This window comes from Schistocerca serialis, chromosome 9 (assembly GCF_023864345.2).
Source record: "Schistocerca serialis cubense isolate TAMUIC-IGC-003099 chromosome 9, iqSchSeri2.2, whole genome shotgun sequence".
NCBI lineage: Eukaryota > Metazoa > Arthropoda > Insecta > Orthoptera > Acrididae > Schistocerca > Schistocerca serialis.
This window is the reverse complement of record NC_064646.1, coordinates 126850368-126868874: the sequence shown is the minus strand read 5'-3', so window position 1 is coordinate 126868874 and position 18507 is coordinate 126850368.

The following is an 18507-nucleotide window of genomic DNA, read 5'->3' as shown; positions in this document are numbered from 1 at the left end:
CATGCCCGAGGCAGGATTATAATATAATGGCTCTGAGCACTATGGGACTTAACATCTTAGGTCATCAGTCCCCTAGAACTTAGAACTACTTAAACCTAACTAACCTAAGGACATCACACAACACCCAGCCATCACGAGGCAGAGAAAATCCCTGACCCCGCCGGGAATCGAACCCGGGAACCCGGGCGTGGGAAGCGAGAACGCTACCGCACGACCACGAGATGCGGGCGCAGGATTATAACCTGCGACCGTAGCGGTCTTGCGGTTCCAGACTGCAGCGCCTTTAACCGCACGGCCACTTCGGCCGGCCAATAGAGTATGTTTCGGCGGTTTACCTGACTGTGATTTGTAAATGTGGTTTCATCACTAAACAAGATACACGATACATCTGGAGTATCCTGTCTTAATGATGATGTACAGAAGTTAACTGGATCTCATAATCATTTCAATGCAGCTCTTGATGGAGATAAGGATGGAACCTATGTCGACTGAGAATGCCTAGGGCATTTGCCTGACCCACGGCACTTCCACGTGCGATTGCGCGGGAGCTAACGCGTGGATAAACTGCAACAACAGCAAGGACATTAAGTTCTGCCTCGTCACTTGTTCCCTTCTGTTACGGTGTGCAGATGTTACCCAACCACTTTCAGTGGTTGAAGAGATTGATAGACAATTGCCCAGTTGCTTGAGGTGTATTGGGACATCTTACCACATACACAGTACAAGAACGAACTGCTTTCTTCCTGCACTCTCCATACACAATGAGAATGTCGGATTTTTCTGTATTGGTAAATCTCATCGTTCACTGACGTCATATTGCTTGGACTGTCACACAGTAACTGACCAGCAAGTGACAGTGAACTCAAGGAACACACAAGCACATTTTAAGCAAACTTAACAACGCCGCACCTAGCAACTACGCAGGCTGAATGGCACAAGTGTCGGTGTGAGAAGTTTTTAAAATACCAAATCTCATAAACGACTTTCAGTTTGTTAATGTCAACAGGCATTGTTGCATTTAAAAAAGTGCATGTTTGCACAAAACTACACTTTCTAAATGTTATTACAATCTGTCTATTGGTTAACAATACGAGCTCTTGACTACCAAACCATTATGTGAAAACCGCACATAAATAGCACTTTCCATTTCCAAAATAGTTTCGGTGCATGTTTTAGGGGATTCACACAGTATAACATACCAAGCTTTGTAACAACCCTAAACACGAACAGTACTAATGCACTGTGGCTGTCGTTCCACCTATCATAGAAAACTGCAGCTCTGTTTTACATACCTGCCTATGGTGTGTGCATGTACGAAGTTACATTGACATCCGACTACGTCTTTCACCTTTTTGTCAGTCACTGTATTACTTTAAGAAGCGATAGAGATACATATAAATTCTACTAAGGTGACTCAGAAATAGAAATAGTGGCCCGATGTAACGCTTACCGCGGTATTGACAGTTACTAAGGTAGGCAATGGTCGGAGTGTATGGCGTGGGACAGACGCAGAGCGCACAATGGCAACGCCACAAAGCATTCTCCGTCTCCCTCTCTACGCAGAACGCATCACGCAACCATTTTATGTGCACGCACTGTAGCATCCGGTATGAGGTAATTATTTTCCCTTCTTTCGAAACCAGAATTCTCTAATGGAAATCTTTGGACTCTGCCACGTATCTACCAATACATGCCGCACCAATTTTACGCCGACACACCCTCCACACCCCGTCTCAATGGAACTTTATCCTTCCGCCCCTAGCTGACCATGAAACACTAACTGCGATCTGCCCACCCTTCCAGCTTTAACAGAATACCCCTCTTTCCCTCTCCGTCACGGCTTTTCCCACACCATCCCTCACCCCTCCTCCCTCTCCTCATCCTCCCCCCCCCCCCCCCCCACACACACACTTTCTCTCTGTCTCTTGTATTTCTGCCTGTCTCTCTATCTGTCTTTCCTACCTCCTTTACCAGACACTTTTTGGGATCCACATACTTTCAAAACGAGTCTTCCTCCAAAAATTCTCCTCATCTACTTCTCACTTTGTATAATTCCAGTAAAGTGAACTGCTCTGTTTTCAGGAGGACGGTTGGCACCTGGCTAATTTTTTTTTAATAAATAACATTTTACTTAAAGTCTTCCATATACACCCACGTGTTTTAATAATTTTGAAAGCCTATTCATACACCATCCATCAGAAAAGTTCCGAAAGTCATTTTATTTCTGCCTTACAAGCGACGGAAGCGCAGTAACTGCGATGATAGCATGCACTAATAACTACAAACAACAGATCTGCCAAATGAAGCGTTTGAGATATTCCCCACATTGTTTTTTTTTTTTTTTTTTTTTTTTTTACAGGAAAAGAAAAGTGTCTGCAACGTTTGACCCGCACAACTTCACTCTCTAACAGAAACAACAGTTCGTGAATGTGTGCTGCGACTTAATTGAAATGCAGACTGCTGAAATTCTTTTCTGGAAATATAATCACAGGCTACATGACTTGGTGTTATCAATACTAAACTACCACAAAACGACAAAGTGCAGAATGGATCTTTGATAGTTCTCCAAGACAATGAGTTGAAATATATCCCAAAGAAGGGCTTTTCAAACAGTTTCAAGTCGTTGAAAGGAGACTATGCAAACACCTGAGGAACTAAGTAAAGTAAGCTCGGAAAGTAAGCTCCGATCGGTCGCGAAATATAAACCACTGTGAAAAGCAAAAGTGTTTTATTTTTGGCAGTTCTTACAACTTCCATCTACACTCCGTCTTAGACATTTATCATAGTGTTGTACCAAGTGTCCAATACCCTCGTCACAGAAGGCATCCGCATGTGCTTTCCGCCAATTCTCTACGCTGGTCTGCAGATTGTTGTCTGTGCCAAAATGTTGTCTTCAAAGGCAGCGGTTCATATGAACAGAGACGAAAGAGAGAGCCAGTTACGGGCTTCTTTGTGAGTGATTAACTAGTTCCCACCGAAAACGCTGCAGGAGGTGGAGCATCATTGCTCCTGCAGAATGAGGCCGAGAATTGTTATGAAGAGGAAAATCCTTGACAGTTACACTATTTGATCAAATATATCCGGACACTCCAAAAAACATACGTTTTTTTAGGTGCATTGTGCTGCCACTTACTGCCAGGTACTCCAAATCAGCGACCTCAATAGTCATTACACATCGTGAGAGAGCTGAATGGGGAACTCCGCCAACTCACGGTCTTTGAACGTGGCCAGGCGGTTGGGTGTCACTGGTGTCATACGTCTGTACGCGAGGTTTCCACACTCCTAGACATCCCTAAGTCCACTGTTTCCGGCGTGATAGTGTAGTGGAAACGTGAAGGGACACGTACAGCGGAAAAGCGTACAGGCCCACCTCGTCCGTTGACTGATAGAGATCGCCGACAGTTGAAGACGGTCGTAATGTGTAACAGGCACACATGTATCCAGACCATCGCACTGAAATTCCAAACTGCATCAGGATCCACTACAAATAATATGACAGTTAGGCGGGAGGTGAGAAAACTCCGATTTTATGGTCGAGCGGCTGCTCATAAGCCACACATCACGCCGGTAAATGCCAAACTACGCCTCTCTTGGTGTAAGGAGCGTAAACATTGGACGATTGAACAGTGGAAAAACGTCGTGTGGAGTGACGAATCACTGTACACAATTTGGCATTCCGATGGCAGGGTGTGAGTATGGCGAATGCCCGGTGAACGTCATGTGCCAGCGTGTGTAGTCCCAACAGTAAAATTCGGAGGCGGTAGTGTTATGGGATGGTCGTGTTTTTCATGGAGGGGGCTTGCACCCATTGTTGTTTTGCGTATCACTATCACAGCACAAGCCAACATTTATGTGTTAAGCACTTTCTTGCTTCCCACTGTTGAAGACCAATTCGGGGATGGCAATTGCATCTTTCATCACGATCGAGCACCTGTTCATAATGCACGGCCTGTGGCTGAGTGGTCCCGGCGGAGGTTCGAGTCCTCCCTCGGGCATGGGTGCGTGTGTTTGTCCGTAGGATAATTTAGGTTAAGTAGTGTGTAACTTAGGGACTGATGACCTTAGCAGTTAAGTCCCATAAGATTTCACATACATTTGAACATTTGTTGTGGCTGAGTGGTTTCACGATAACATCCCTGTAATGGACTGGCCGCTACAGAGTCCTGACCTGAATCCTATGGAACACCTTTGGGATGTTTTCGAACGCTGGCCTCACCGACCGACATCGATACCTCTCCTCAGTGCATAACTGATGCCTGCGAGAGTGGAAGCTGTCATCAAGGTTAAGGGTGGGCCAACACCATATTGAATTCAACTAACTTGTAAGTCATTTTTAGCTAGGTGTCCGGATACTTTTGATCGCATACTGTATGTGGGCTGCAACACATTAGACGAAATCTGTGACTAGGCCCTCAAACTTGTCGGGAGACACTATTTGCTAGACATTTTTATTGCGCTCACTGTGCGCTCAGAACTGGAAAGATTAACGTGACACGATGATGGGCGCACCAGAGACATTGCCGAACATATCTGTCCAAAGCTTCATCGGATTTTCACTGTGGTTTCCACTTCACGCCCAGTCAGGCCTTACTTTCCTAATAGCTCTCGAGCTCTCGTGAAACTACCATCTTAACTTTTCCCTGTTTTTTATTAATCCAGTATTGGAAGTTTACTGAAATGTGACATTGCCGGATAAGAGCACGCGATGAATTTTCAAAAATACGTTTTTGTTCACAGCTGTCTGAATTGCATTTGGTGGCTCTATTACGGCTCTTATGAGTATTACGTTCTCATGGTTTCCGATAAGCGACTCATAACACAGTTGTCAATAAGAATGTATTCTTCAAAGTGTGTGTCCTTTTTATCAGTTATTTCGGCTGCAAGCGTTTCAAATAACAATATAGAAAGAAACGAAGTCCGTTGGCATTATGTCACCAAATTAGCAGGGCGGTGCAACTAAGTGCTGTGCCATTCCCGGGAAGTGAAGAGGTACTTAGCAGGAAATGCCGCTGTTTGGTCTACGGCCACTTCGCTAGGTGGAGAGGTCGTACAGCAGCCAAGGCCCGCTACAGGCGAGCGTGTGTGTGTGTGTAAGCAGGGACTGGCGCGCAAACACGGCGCCACGGCCGCTATTCCGCGGATAAAAAGTCCAATAAAGCGAGCCGCGCCGGCGCGGCGCCCAGCTGGCCGGAATTCCCCTCCTGTGGCGCCGGGGGACTGGTCTCGGGGAAGGCCTCGTGACGTCACGGCGGCCGAGGGCACTACCCGCGGAATTTTCTAACAGGCTCACGAGGCGCCACCGGGCCTGCATCCCTGCCCCTAAAATGTACAAAATATGCCAGAAATAGACAGTTGTTACGTATCAATATCATGTATTAGATACGGCGAACGACACTGACGGAAATCCGTCAGTCAAATATTTACCAAATTTTGTGTTCATACACTACTGGCCATTAAAATTGCTACACCACGAACATGACGTGCTACAAAAACGAAATTTATCCGAGAGGAAGAAGATGCTTTTCAGAACATTCATACAAGGTTACCACCGGTGGTGACACCTACAACGTGCTGACATGAGGAAAGTTTCCAACCGATTTCTCATATACAACCAGCAGTTGACCAGCGTTGCCTGGTGAAACGTTGTTCTGATGCCTCGTGTAAGGAGGAGAAATGCGTACCATCTCGTTTCTGACTATGATAAAGGTCGGATTGTAGCCTATCGCGATTACGGTTTATCGTATCGCGACATTGCTGCTCGCGTTGGTCGAGATCCAATGACTGTTAGCAGAATATGGAATCGGTGGGTTCAGGAGGGTAAAACGGAACGCCGTGCTGGATCCCAGCAGCCTCGTATCACTAGCAGTCGAGATGACAGGCATCTTGTCCGCATGGCCGTAACGGATCGTGCAGCCACGTCTCGATCCCTGAGTCAACAGATGGGGACGTTTGCAAGACAACAACCATCTGCACGAACTGTTCGACGACTATCAGCTCGGAGATCGTGGCTGCGGTTACCCTTGACGCTGCATCACAGACAGGAGCGCCTGCGATGGTGTACTCAACGACGAATCTAGGTGCACGAATGGCAAAACGTCATTTTTCCGGATGCATCCAGGTTCTGTTTACAGCATCATGATGGTCGCATCCGTGTTTGGCGACATCGCGGTGAACGCACACTGGAAGCGTGTATTCGTCATCGCCATACTGGCGTATCACCCGGCGTGATGGTATGGAGTGCCATTGGTTACACGTCTCGGTCACCTCTTGTTCGCATTGACGGCACTTTGAACAGTAGACGTTACATTTCAGATGTGTTACGACCCGTGGCTCTACCCTTCATTCGATCCCAGCGAAACCCTACACTTCAGCGGGATAATGCACGACCGCATGTTGCGGGTCCTGTACGGGCCTTTTTGGATACAGAAAATGTTCGACTGCTGCCCTGGCCACCACATTCTCCAGATCTCTCACCAACTGAAAACGTCTGGTCAATGGTGGCCGAGCACCTGGCTCGTCACAATACGCCAGTCACTACTCTTGATGAACTGTGGTATCGTGTTGAAGCTTCATGGGCAGTTATACCTGTACACGCAATCCAAGCTCTGTTTTGACTCAATGCCCAGGCGTATCAAGGCCGTTACTACGACCAGAGGTGGTTGTTCTGGGTACTGATTTCTCAGGATCTATGCACCCAAATTGCGTGGAAATGTAATCACATGTCAGTTCTAGTATAATATATTTGTCCAATGAATACCCGTTTATCATTTGCATTTCTTCTTGGTGTAGCAATTTTAATGGCCAGTAGTGTAAATAACCTCGTATCAAATGGGCAAACTTTCATTCTATTCGGAAATGATGTTCATCATCGATGTCAGGAGGGCTCAAATACATCCTTGTATTCGTTGTGGTGTGGAAGCAAACAGTCTCCGAATATCATCTTAACCAATTTTATCATGAGACCTGAGTGTCTCCTGGCATATATAATGTCCAGCTATTGGGACAGTGTCATTAAGGTGGCAGTTGAGGTTAAATTAGCGAGCAATTTCGTTAACAGGGTTGAAGGTTTTTGTTTAAACTCTGTCTGGAATCCAGCTCTCTCCCTTGAAAAAAAACAGAGGGTCAGAGTCAATGCTACCTCACCTGCGAGTTCGTAGTCTCACTATCGATATCTCTGAATTTGGTCATCTTTGGTGGCACTAGTGTTCAGTGTGTGTGTGTTATCTTTCATGCATCAGTGCGAGAACAAAGGTTTTAAATTTGCATATACGTCGCCTGTCCGTTGCAGTTTGCCTTGAAAATGGCGGGGTGTCCTCCCTCCGAAATATCGGCGGTCGCTGAAAGTGTTACCTGGCTGAATTCCCGGAAGTTATTTGAAAGGTAATTTCTTACCACGTCAAACACATGCAGTGTCAGTTTATGAAGATTGCTGGCTAGGGGCTGGTAAGAAAGTGTACGTCTTCGCAACGCAGCCGAGACTGGCTATATTGACGACAGATAACGCAGGCCACCCCCCATGAACCATGGACCTTGCCGTTGGTGGGGAGGCTTGCATGCCTCAGCGATACAGATAGTCGTACCGTAGGTGGAACCACAACGGAGGGGTATCTGTTGAGAGGCCAGACAAACGTATGGTTCCTGAAGAGGGGCAGCAGCCTTTTCAGTGGTTGCAGGAGCAACAGTCTGAATGATTAACTGATCTGGCCTTGTAACACTAACCATAACGGCCTTGCTGTGCTGGTAGTGCGAACGGCTGAAAGCGAGGAGAAACAACAGCCGTAATTTTTTCCCTAGGGCATGCAGCTTTACTGTATGGTTAAATGATGATGGTGTCCACTTGCGTAAAATATTCCGGAGGTAAAACAGTCCCCCATTCGGATCTCCAGGCGGGGACTACTCAAGAGGACGTCGTTATCAGGAGAAAGAAAACTGGCGTTCTACGGATCGGAGGGTGGAATGTCAGATCCCTTAATCGGGCAGGTAGGTTAGAAAATTTAAAAAGGGAAATGGATGGGTTAAAGTTAGATATAGTGGGAATTAGCGAAGTTCGGTGGCAGGAGGAACAAGACTTTTGGTCAGATGAATACAGGGTTATAAATACAAAATCAAATAGGGGTAACGCAGGAGTAGGTTTCATAATGAACAAAAAATAAATGTGCGGGTAAGCTACTACAAACAGCATAGTGAACGCCTTATTGTGGCCAAGATAGACACGAAGCCCACGCCTACTACAGTAGTACAAGTTTATATTCCAACTAGATCTGCAGATGACGAAGAAATTGAAGAAATGTATGATGAAATAAAAGAAATTAGTCAGATAGTGAAGGGAGACAAAAATTTAATAGTCATGGGTGACTGGAATTCGATAGTAGGAAAAGGAAGAGAAGGAAACGTAGTAGGTGAATATGAATTGGGGGTAAGAAATGAAAGAGGAAGCCGCCTAGTAGAATTTTGAACAGAGCATAACCTAATCATAGCTAACACTTGGGTCAAGAATCTTAAAAGAAGGTTGTATACGTGGAAGAAGCCTGGAGATGCTGACAGGTTTCAGATATATTATATAATCGTAAGACAGCGATATAGGAACCAGGTTTTAAATTGGAAGACATTTCCAGGGGCAGATGTGGACTCTGACCACAATCTATTGGTTATGAACTGTAGATTAAAACTGAAGACACTGCAAAAAGGTCTGGATAAAGGTCTGGATAAACTGACTAAACCAGAGGTTGTACAGAGTTTCAGGGAGATCATAAGGGAACAATTGACAAGAATGGGGGAAAGAAGTACAGTAGATGAAGAATGGGTAGCTTTGAGAGATGAAGTTATGAAGGCAGCAGAGGATCAAGTAGGTAAAAAGACGAGGGCTAGTAGAAATCCTTGGGTAACAGAAGAAATATTGAATTTAACTGGTGAAAGGAGAAAATATAAAACTGCGGTAAATGAAGCAGGCAAAAAGGAATACAAACGTCTCAAAAATGAATTCGACAGGAAGTGAAAAATGGCTGAGCAGGGATGGCTAGAGGACATATGTAAGGATGTAGAGGCTTATCTCACTAGGAGTAAGATATATACTGTCTACTGGAAAATTAAAGAGACCTTTGGAGAAAAGAATACCACTTGTATGAATATCAAGAGCTCAGGTGGAAACCCAGTTCTAAGAAAAGAAGGGAAAGCAGAAAGGTAGGAGGAGTATATAGCGGGTCTATACAAGGGCGATGTACTTGAGGGCAATTTTATGGAAATGGAAGAGGATGAAGATGTAGATGAAATGGGAGATATGATAATGCGTGAAGAGTTTGACAGAGCTCTGAAAGACCTGAGTCGAAACAAGGCCCCGGGAGTAGACAACATTCTATTAGAACTACTGACAGCCTTGGGAGACCCAGTACTGACAAAACTCTACCATCTGGTGAGCAAAATGCATGAGACAGGCGAAATACCCTCAGACTTCAAGAAGAACATAATAATTCCAATCCCAAAGAAAGCAGATTTTGACAGATGTGGGAATTACCGAACTATCAGTTTAATAAGTCACAGCTGCAAAATACTAACACGAATTCTTTACAGACGAGTGGAAAAACTGGTAGAAGCGGACCTCGGGGAAGATCAGTTTGGATTCCGTAGAAATATGGGAACGCGTGAGGCGGTACTGACCCTACGGCTTATCTTAGAAGATAGATCAAGGAAAGGAAAACCTACGTTTCTAGCATTTGTAGACTTAGAGAAAGCTTTTGACAATGTTGACTCGAATAATCTCTTTCAAATTCTGAAGGTGGTTGGGGTAAAATACAGGGACCGAAAGGCTATTTAGTAATCGTACAGAAAGCAGATGGCAGTTATAAGAGTCGAGAGACGTGAAAGGAAAGTAGTGGTTGAGAAGAGAGTGAGACAGGGTTGTAGCCTCTCCCCGATGTTACTCAAGTGTTATATTGAGCAAGCAGTAAAGGAAACAAAAGAAAAATTTGGAGTAGGTATTAAAATCCATGGAGAAGAAATAAAAACTTTGAGGTTCGCCGATGACATTGTAATTCTGTCAGAGACAGCAAAGGACTTGGAAGAGCAGTTGAATGGAATGGACAGTGTCTTGAAAGGAGGATATAGGATGAACATCAACAAAAGCAAAACGAGAATAATGGAATGTAGTCGAACTAAGTCAGGTGATGCTGAGGGAATTAGATTAGGAAATGATACACTTAAAGTAGTAAAGGAGTTTTGCTATTTTGGGAGCAAAGTAACTGATGATGGTCGAAGTAGAGAGGATATAAAATGTAGACTGGCAATGGCAAGGAAAGCGTTTCTGAAGACGAGAAATTTGTTAACATCGGGTATAGATTTTAGTGTCAGGAAGTCGTTTTTGAAAGTATTTGTATGGAGTGTAGCCATGTATGGAAGTGAAAAATGGACGATAAATAGTTTGGACAAGAAGAGAATAGAAGCTTTCGAAATGTGGTGCTACAGAAGAATGCTGAAGATTATATGGGTAGATCACATAACTAATGAGGAGGTATTGAATAGAATTGGGGAGAAGAGGAGATTGTGGCACAACTTGACTAGAAGAAGGGATCGGTGGGTAGGACATGTTATGAAGCATCAAGGGATCACCAAATTAGTATTGGAGGTCAGCGTGGAGGGTAAAAATAGTAGAGGGAGACCAAGAAACGAATACAGTAAGCAGATTCAGAAGGATGTAGGTTGCAGTAGGTACTGGGAGATGAAGCTTGCACAGGATAGAGTAGCATGGGGAGCTGCATCAAACCAGTCTCAGGACTGAAAACCACAACAACAACAACAAGGCAGGCCAGTCGTGGATTTGTGACTCCTCTAGGCTTCAGTTGGCTGTTGGGATATGCCATTAGGTACCCTCTTTGTGAATGGTATACAACTGGTATTATGGTTATCATCACATAACGGCGAGCATTCAGGCTCTCTTCATCGATTACCGAATCAGTGCTTACCGTCTGGCTCTGCAATTTCCTGAAAATCTCGGTGGAGCTTCCACAGTTACTAAACGAATCTTTCGCAAATACGCCGCGGGTCTTTGGATCTACTATACGCAATCTCATCAAAGGCATCCTGACGCATTAGTGCACACTGATATGCGTGTGTCCATTCTTCGCCTTCATTACGACTTCACTTTAGCTGTGGTCACTTTCTAAGTGGTGTCTCAATGTCTGTGGAGCAATGGCAGCCAATTTTTCCTGAAGACCCAAAGGTCACGATGTTGGACGCTGGAGTTTGGTGCGATGCCGTCATTGTTACCCATCACAAAGGTGTCCGTTGGATTCAGGTCGGGATTCTAGGAGTGTCACTCCATTTAAGGGATGTTATTACACATAAACCGTTGCCTCACAGATACTTTTTAGTGACGGGGTAGATTGTCATACTGATACAGTCATCGTCTCCGCATTGTTCCTCCACTGTATACAGTACTCAGGGCTTCAAGTTTGTTCACAGCCCTCCGAATTTAGCGGTTTCTCAAGTACTCTAACCACCAAAACCACCCGTAACCGTTGCACCATCACCTCTCTAGATCACTGTTGGCACTACACATGACGCAAGGTAACGTTCTCCAGGCATTCGCCAAATCCAAATCCTTCCATTGGATTTCCAAAGGTATAGAATGGTGTGCCACTGCAAATGACTAGTTTCCAGTCATCCACTGTCCATTAGCGTCGCTCTTTACCTCAAGTGTTGCTTAGCATACAGGTAAGTGTGGCCCAGGTGGAGCTGCATTATCCAGATGGTAGATGCAATCGTGCCGAGGACAAAGAAACTGCTTAGTCCCCAAGGCCAAACACATACTTGTGCTGGTCCACTAGCAGAATGACGAGATAACACAAGGAATGCCACGAAAACATTCTCCAGACCAAAACGCTCCCCTCAGGCCTGGAGCCTTCCAACAATTGCCGCAGGATGTTTACCATCTGTCGGCAGCAGCATAAAATATGATTCATCTGCATCGCCGCTCAGAGGTTGTCCAGTTGCGGTAGTGGGATACAAATTTCAGCATTGTCACCGATGAACAGAAGTCAGAATGGGTGCATGAACCAGGCGCCTGCTGCGCAGGCGCATGCGCAACAACGTTCGATGTACGGTTGTTGAGGTAGCGTCTCGGTTCATCCGGGCGGCCAGTTCCTCTACCGCTGCACGCCTGCTCGCCCGTACACATCTCAGCAGCCGTCCAGCCCCGTCATCTAAGGCCTATGGTTCACAACAATTGCTTCAGCGGCTGTTTTCAGGTGCGCCATTTTACCATGCACTGTATACTTCAACCAAGGCGACACACGAACAGTTTATTAACCTACCCCTTTCGGCACTGATTCCGCTCTTCTCCCGAAAGCCAGTGATCGCGTCCTTTTGGACGCTCCGTTTCCGCATTATAACAACGACTGCACTGTTTTATGACCACCGTACACGCTTTCTATATCTTCCACTTGCACTGCTGCCCACTGCCGTTTGTGAGTGGTTACTGCGCGTTCCTGTCCAGCATAGGGGATGGTCATATTTTAATGTGACTGGACCGTGGGAAATAAGTCCATAGCATAGAAACCCGCAGCGACTGCCTCAGTTTTCTTCCTACTATCGCCCATACTTACTTTCTGTCGAGGATGCGAATTTAAAAGTCGGAAAATGTGCTGTAATACAATGGCTACAAACACCGCAGGGTACAACGTACATTGGGTGAGACACAGTCACAACCGCTGAAGTCCGTCACCTGTGACCTTTGGCCTGTCGAGCTTCCACAGCCATCCATCGTCCGTGAATAAATTACAAAAATCCGCCGATTGACTACACGTTCGAAAGGACCCAGCCTCCCACCTGGGAAACGACTGGTCTTTGACCTTCGGGTCGGACTCGTCGAAAATATGCGCTGAATAGACCAGCGGTTTTGATTCGTCGCACGAATCCACCACTGGCTTACTAGGTCGCTTGGTCTCACGGTATGTAAGTTCGTTTTGCTCTCGGTTACTAAATGACTTCGTCTATGTACGAGTACTTTGCTCCTCAGCAAACCGGGTGTTCTGTGACGATGCATAGCAGTAGTAACACCAGACATGCTCGCAAAAGTATGGGGCCATTTCGCCTGCGGTATAATGTTTGTCGCTGGCCGAAGTGGCCGAGCGGTTCTAGGCGCTACAGTCTACCTCGGGCATGGATGTGTGTGATGTCCTTAGGTTAGTTAGGTTTAAGTAGTTCCAAGTTCTAGCGGACTGATGACCTCAGAAGTTAAGTCACATAGTGCTCAGAGCCATTTTATGCTTGTCGTGCGTTCGGTGGAGGGCACATTGAACACTTCTGAAGGGTAAATGAAAATTTTGATCCCAAACGTAACTTAAAAAGTACCCCAAGGTTTTACGTGTACGCATGTAGAAGATGTACGCTTGCAATATCAGATGGTTCTCTCAAAAATAAAAACATTCTAGTCCCACGTGAAAATTAAAGATAAGGCCAAGTATCTCTCTTCATTCACCCCAAAGATACAGCGCGTACCAAGATGAATGGCCAATATTCAGGGGTATGGTAGGAACGATGATTCGAAGCAAAAATGTCTAGTAAACATTGGCTGTAAAAAGCAAACATTGAGAGCTGTGAACACTTCATAATGTACGATACCGTGAAACAAATCTCTTCTACTGCAAGCTCTTTGCTTTCCACATTTTAAGAAGTGGTAGTATGGACGAAAAATATGAAAAAAGTCTAGTAAGCATATGTCCTCACGTGCATAACCTAAGACCTATGATCACTTGTTCATCTTCGCTGCTGTGGATGACACCACTTCTAGTATGCATTTTAGAGGCCATGTGTATTAGACTACCTCATTCGAATGATCGTTCCTGTCATATCCCGGAATACTGATCACTCCTCTTGGGTCACCCTACACAATCCTGTGAAATCTTTTTGAAACAGTCTATATTTAATACTTTTCAAAGGGTGACTAACTCATGTAGTTAAAGTATATCATAAATATACAGTTAATTTTTTCGTGCATGCAGTATTCCAAAATATCGGACTTACCTCATAACAGCACTAAGTCATTGCCACATGTCGGTATTCATGTCATCCGGTATTCCAAGATTCAGCGGACTGCACGTTCTCTGCGCAATGCGACAGTGAACTACAAGATCTTCCACACACGACCGCTAGGTTTGTACCGACCAATAACCCTCCTCCACACCTCCAACACATATTCTTTAAAAAATCTAACTTCCATTTATAAAACAGCTTCAAACTTCTAAGTGCTGTACAAATGAGTTAATGTCTTAAAAATTGGATGTAAAGCGTGTAAAGCTTTTATCACTGAAGTTGCCAAAACCCTAATTATGTTGGTTTTCAAGTTGAGACCTAGCGACGAAAAACTTTCTAGCGATCCAGGAAAAGTCTCTCTTATGTGCAGTATGTACGCTTCAGTGCTGCTCTTCACATACTATTATTTTATTTTATTTGTTTGATGAAGCTCAAATGGTTAACGACTTTGACTGCACCATCACATGTAATAGTGTAGTACATGTAACGCAACACGCATTCACCTGATTACAAATAATGATTGTGATCCAAAACTGGTATTATAATAAAGCAAACAGGCTGGTTGTATTAGTTCAAGACTATTCACCCGCAGACTAATGAAAAAGTTTTGAAAAGGTTTCATTTTATGTTTAAAATTCGTTGGAAGTCGCTAAGTGCTCTCATTATCAAACTCTGTGTGAGTATACGAAGAGTGTGGGAAAAATAATGAGACTGACAACACTGCATACCATCTGGCAACGTTGTGTGCTTCTACTTATTTAGAAATGTATGCTCATAACTTCCAGATATTCGGCCCGAGTTTAAGCTCCGTGCAGCCATCACGCGATTTTGAGAGCGCTGCCAATGAAGTGTTTTTGCGAAAATGGAACAGCGGAATTTAGAGCAACGTTATACCATCAAGTCATGCGTTAAACGTGAGGAATCAGCGAGTGTGACCTTTGAAAAGAAAGTCTAAACATGCCGATAGGGAACATTACTTATCAAGAACAGTAGTGTTTCTCTGGCATAAATCATGTTTGGAAGGGTAAGAACACGTTAAAGAAAACCTCGCTCTGGGAAACCTTCAATTTCAGAAACCGGATAAAACGTTGAACGTGTGCGTGCTCTAGTGAGATTGTTCCTCCAGGACAAACTGCCAACCAAGCGCTTTACAAAGATGTCCTTGAAAGGCTCAGGAAAAGCGAGAAGCGAGTGAGAGCGGACATGGCAGACCAGTGAATGCTGCATCTTGAAAACGCCCCATGTGACACGGCTACTTCCATCGCAGGATTTTTTACTTCAAAACGCATTCCTGTTCCTCCACGTCCCCCCATCTCCCCCCTCCTCCCCCCGTTCACCTGGTCTGAGTCCTCGTGACTTTTATTTTTTCCCAAAGTTGAAAATTGTCTTAAAAGGGTGTCATTTTGGGGCACTGAAAAGAATGTGCAAGACTGGGAAAAACGACTCCGCCTGTGTATAGGAGCAGAAGGGAACTGTTTTGAAGGGGAGAATATTGTTGTTTGAAAGAAACAAAAACTTCGGTAGATATAAATACCAGTCTCATTTTTTTCTCACGCACCTTCTAGTTTGGGTAACTTGCGCCGCGTTTTATGAAAATCTAGTTTTTCTCGCATCTCATTGCTTATGCCGTCATATCTCCTGAGCTATGTGACGTACAATTATATAATTTATCACGCACGTTTAATGATGTATTTAGATACTGTATGCAAAATGTGTTGCCAATATGATTAGTAGTAAAGACGTAATAAATTTAAACGTCGTACCTTATACTGAAATCTTGCCTCATGAATACTCAAACTGTAGTAAGCAATGAACTTTTTTTTTCTATTGGCTATTTTGTTCGGTATGTCAGGAAGATAAAGTCTGAAAAAACATCTGAAATTACTTGTAAAGTCTGTTGGAAGTCGCAAGCTGCTCTCATTTTCAAAAACTGGATGAACGTAATGTGGTTAATCATAGAACCGTGAGTTAAGCCCTCTCAAGACATACGCGTGGTGAGTCAGTTGCCCCTACCCATGTCGTTTTATCCAACCCATAATGTTATATACGACCTTGAAAAGCTACGCGCGAGATTTTCACATTCTCTCGCTTGCTACGTGCAAACTGTTAGTCCAATAAAAGAAAATGAACGGTATCTTTTTGTTGGAAATTTAATGTAGGTAAATTTTGTACTGCCTTACGTTTTCGCTAGAGGCCGTAGTTTTCTAATTACCCAAGAAAAAGGTACAAAAGTGAGCTTAAAACGCACCCTGCGCCGACGTTCAACCGCCACCGGTCAGGATTTCTTGCATGTTGTCCATGGGACTCCATCCTACCACTGTATAAAAATTAGCGGCTGCAAGAATTAGTTCTCACATTGCAGCATTTTTGGTTTTTGTTGACTGGCTTCATTGCGCCATCGGCGAAGTCGAGCATATAAAAATTATAAAGCTAACGTTTGTGTAAGTTTTATCTAACAGTTTTATAAATTTTAGCAGCATAAAATAAGCAATTACATCGTTGTATTTGTCAGGCCTTCTGACTACGAAACTACTTTGCTTGTAAGGTTTGAGTTTGTATCAAATTGTCAACGTAATTAGTTTTACCTTAACGTTTAAAAAAGTAGCTTTTATTTTGTTACCCTCACGGGCATGTTTGAATTAATAAAGTTAAATAGCTGACTATGTTAGTGGAGTAATAGCGGTATCGATGGAGAGAAAAAGAAATCGAACGTCGGAAGTAATTCGTGTAGTGGGAAATTTTTTGCACAGTCGTAGGAGGGAGTGCCACGAATAACATTCTAGAAATTATGACCGGTGAGGGATGGATGTGGGGCTGCAGGGGCGTCAGAAGATAATTTTTTACGTGTTTCTCGAATAACTCGAAAACCGTGGCCGCCAGCGAAAACGCATTCCAGTACAAAATTAACTACATTAAATTTCCTACAAAACTTTCCTGCTTTGCATTTTATGCGACCAAAGCAGTTACTTTTAGAAAGTACAGTTTACATCCGCAAACATAATAAAATATATGTAATTATTGTTGTTGTACTCAGTAGAAAGTTCTTCGTTATGATCAGGGGCAAGAGCGTCCAGTTACTATTAATAAAGGCGAAAGTTGTTTATGAATAACAGAAACGTGTTTTATATAAGTTCGACGATGTATTCAAACAATGTTTAATATATTTTTATTTTACGTTTTGTATTTTACGTTTTTGTTGCGGAAATTGCTTTTTCTAACGCTATTTGATAAATCTGGGTAGTTGCTTTTATTTTTACTACGACGTCCGTCTGTTTCATGTTAAAAATCAACGTTTCTAATGAAACCTAAATAAAACAATTTCAGTTTTGCTATGCATGCTATTTATTCTTAAATAGCAGCAGGGAGATAACTATGTAGAACAAAAATCTTCCGCAGCTTACCCGAAGCTTTATATATCCTCACTCAGTTTATGGACTGTTCACTGCTTCTGGTTTATAGGAGAATCTAGTAAGACGCTGATCGCACATCTAGAGGAAGTGATAGAAATGAGTTAACCCCTCGATAGGTATGCAGCCGACCCAAAGTACAGTTAGTGTTGGTAGGACTTTAACCGACCAAAGATGCTAGGAAAAGCACCGTAGTCCACATTTACTTATGGTAGTCTGTTGTAGTTTTACAACTCTAGTGACTAGTCAAAAGTAGCGGCCGCTGGAGCCCATGCTGCACTTAGAACCTGGGACGTGGAACAACTATAGATATACTTTCTTGGTACTGATCACTTTCATCTGGATACAAGTACTTTTTTACTTTATGCTTTTCAATCGATACTTCTGATTATATCAGTACTTTTATGTCTATCATGTATCATAGCGAATAATTTTATTATTTACTGGAAATCTTGACGTCATAACTCTGATCCAAGAGTTTGGATAATTCAGTGCGTCAACACCAAAAGCATGTCAGCTGAATGTTGTTCTTGCGAGCGAGAAATTAGCCTACCGAAAGATTTTGTGTCGCTTAGCCAAACTTAGCATCGTATCGTTCACAGCTCGTTCACTGGAATCCTCTTGTTTTCACGATTCGACTTAGTTATTTGTCTTTGCATTATTGCTTAAACCCGTTTAAGTAAAATAATTGCTGGATCAGCAGACAGAATGGCGCGTACCAACTTGGCAGTATTTTGATAAACTAAATCATAATAAAGAGAATCGTAAAATTGCTTGAAAAATTTTTGAAACCCTATTACTCCTCTCTCTGTTACGAATTTTAAAAATAGGTGGAGCTGCTAGAGAGTATCTAGTACGTTAGGTAGTCCATTACTTACCATTACTACATTGTGTTTATTGTCTCTCTGCAGACCTGGCTTTCGATTTGCTTACAACTAGGGCTGTCTGCATATCGTTTACGACAGACTTGCCGTCCGTTCTACAGTTTATCGGGTTGGAACTTCGAGGGTGAAGTCCCGCATCAACGGCTACCGGCTTTTACCTTCCGTCAAAGAGTTCCACTCCCGTCTGAACT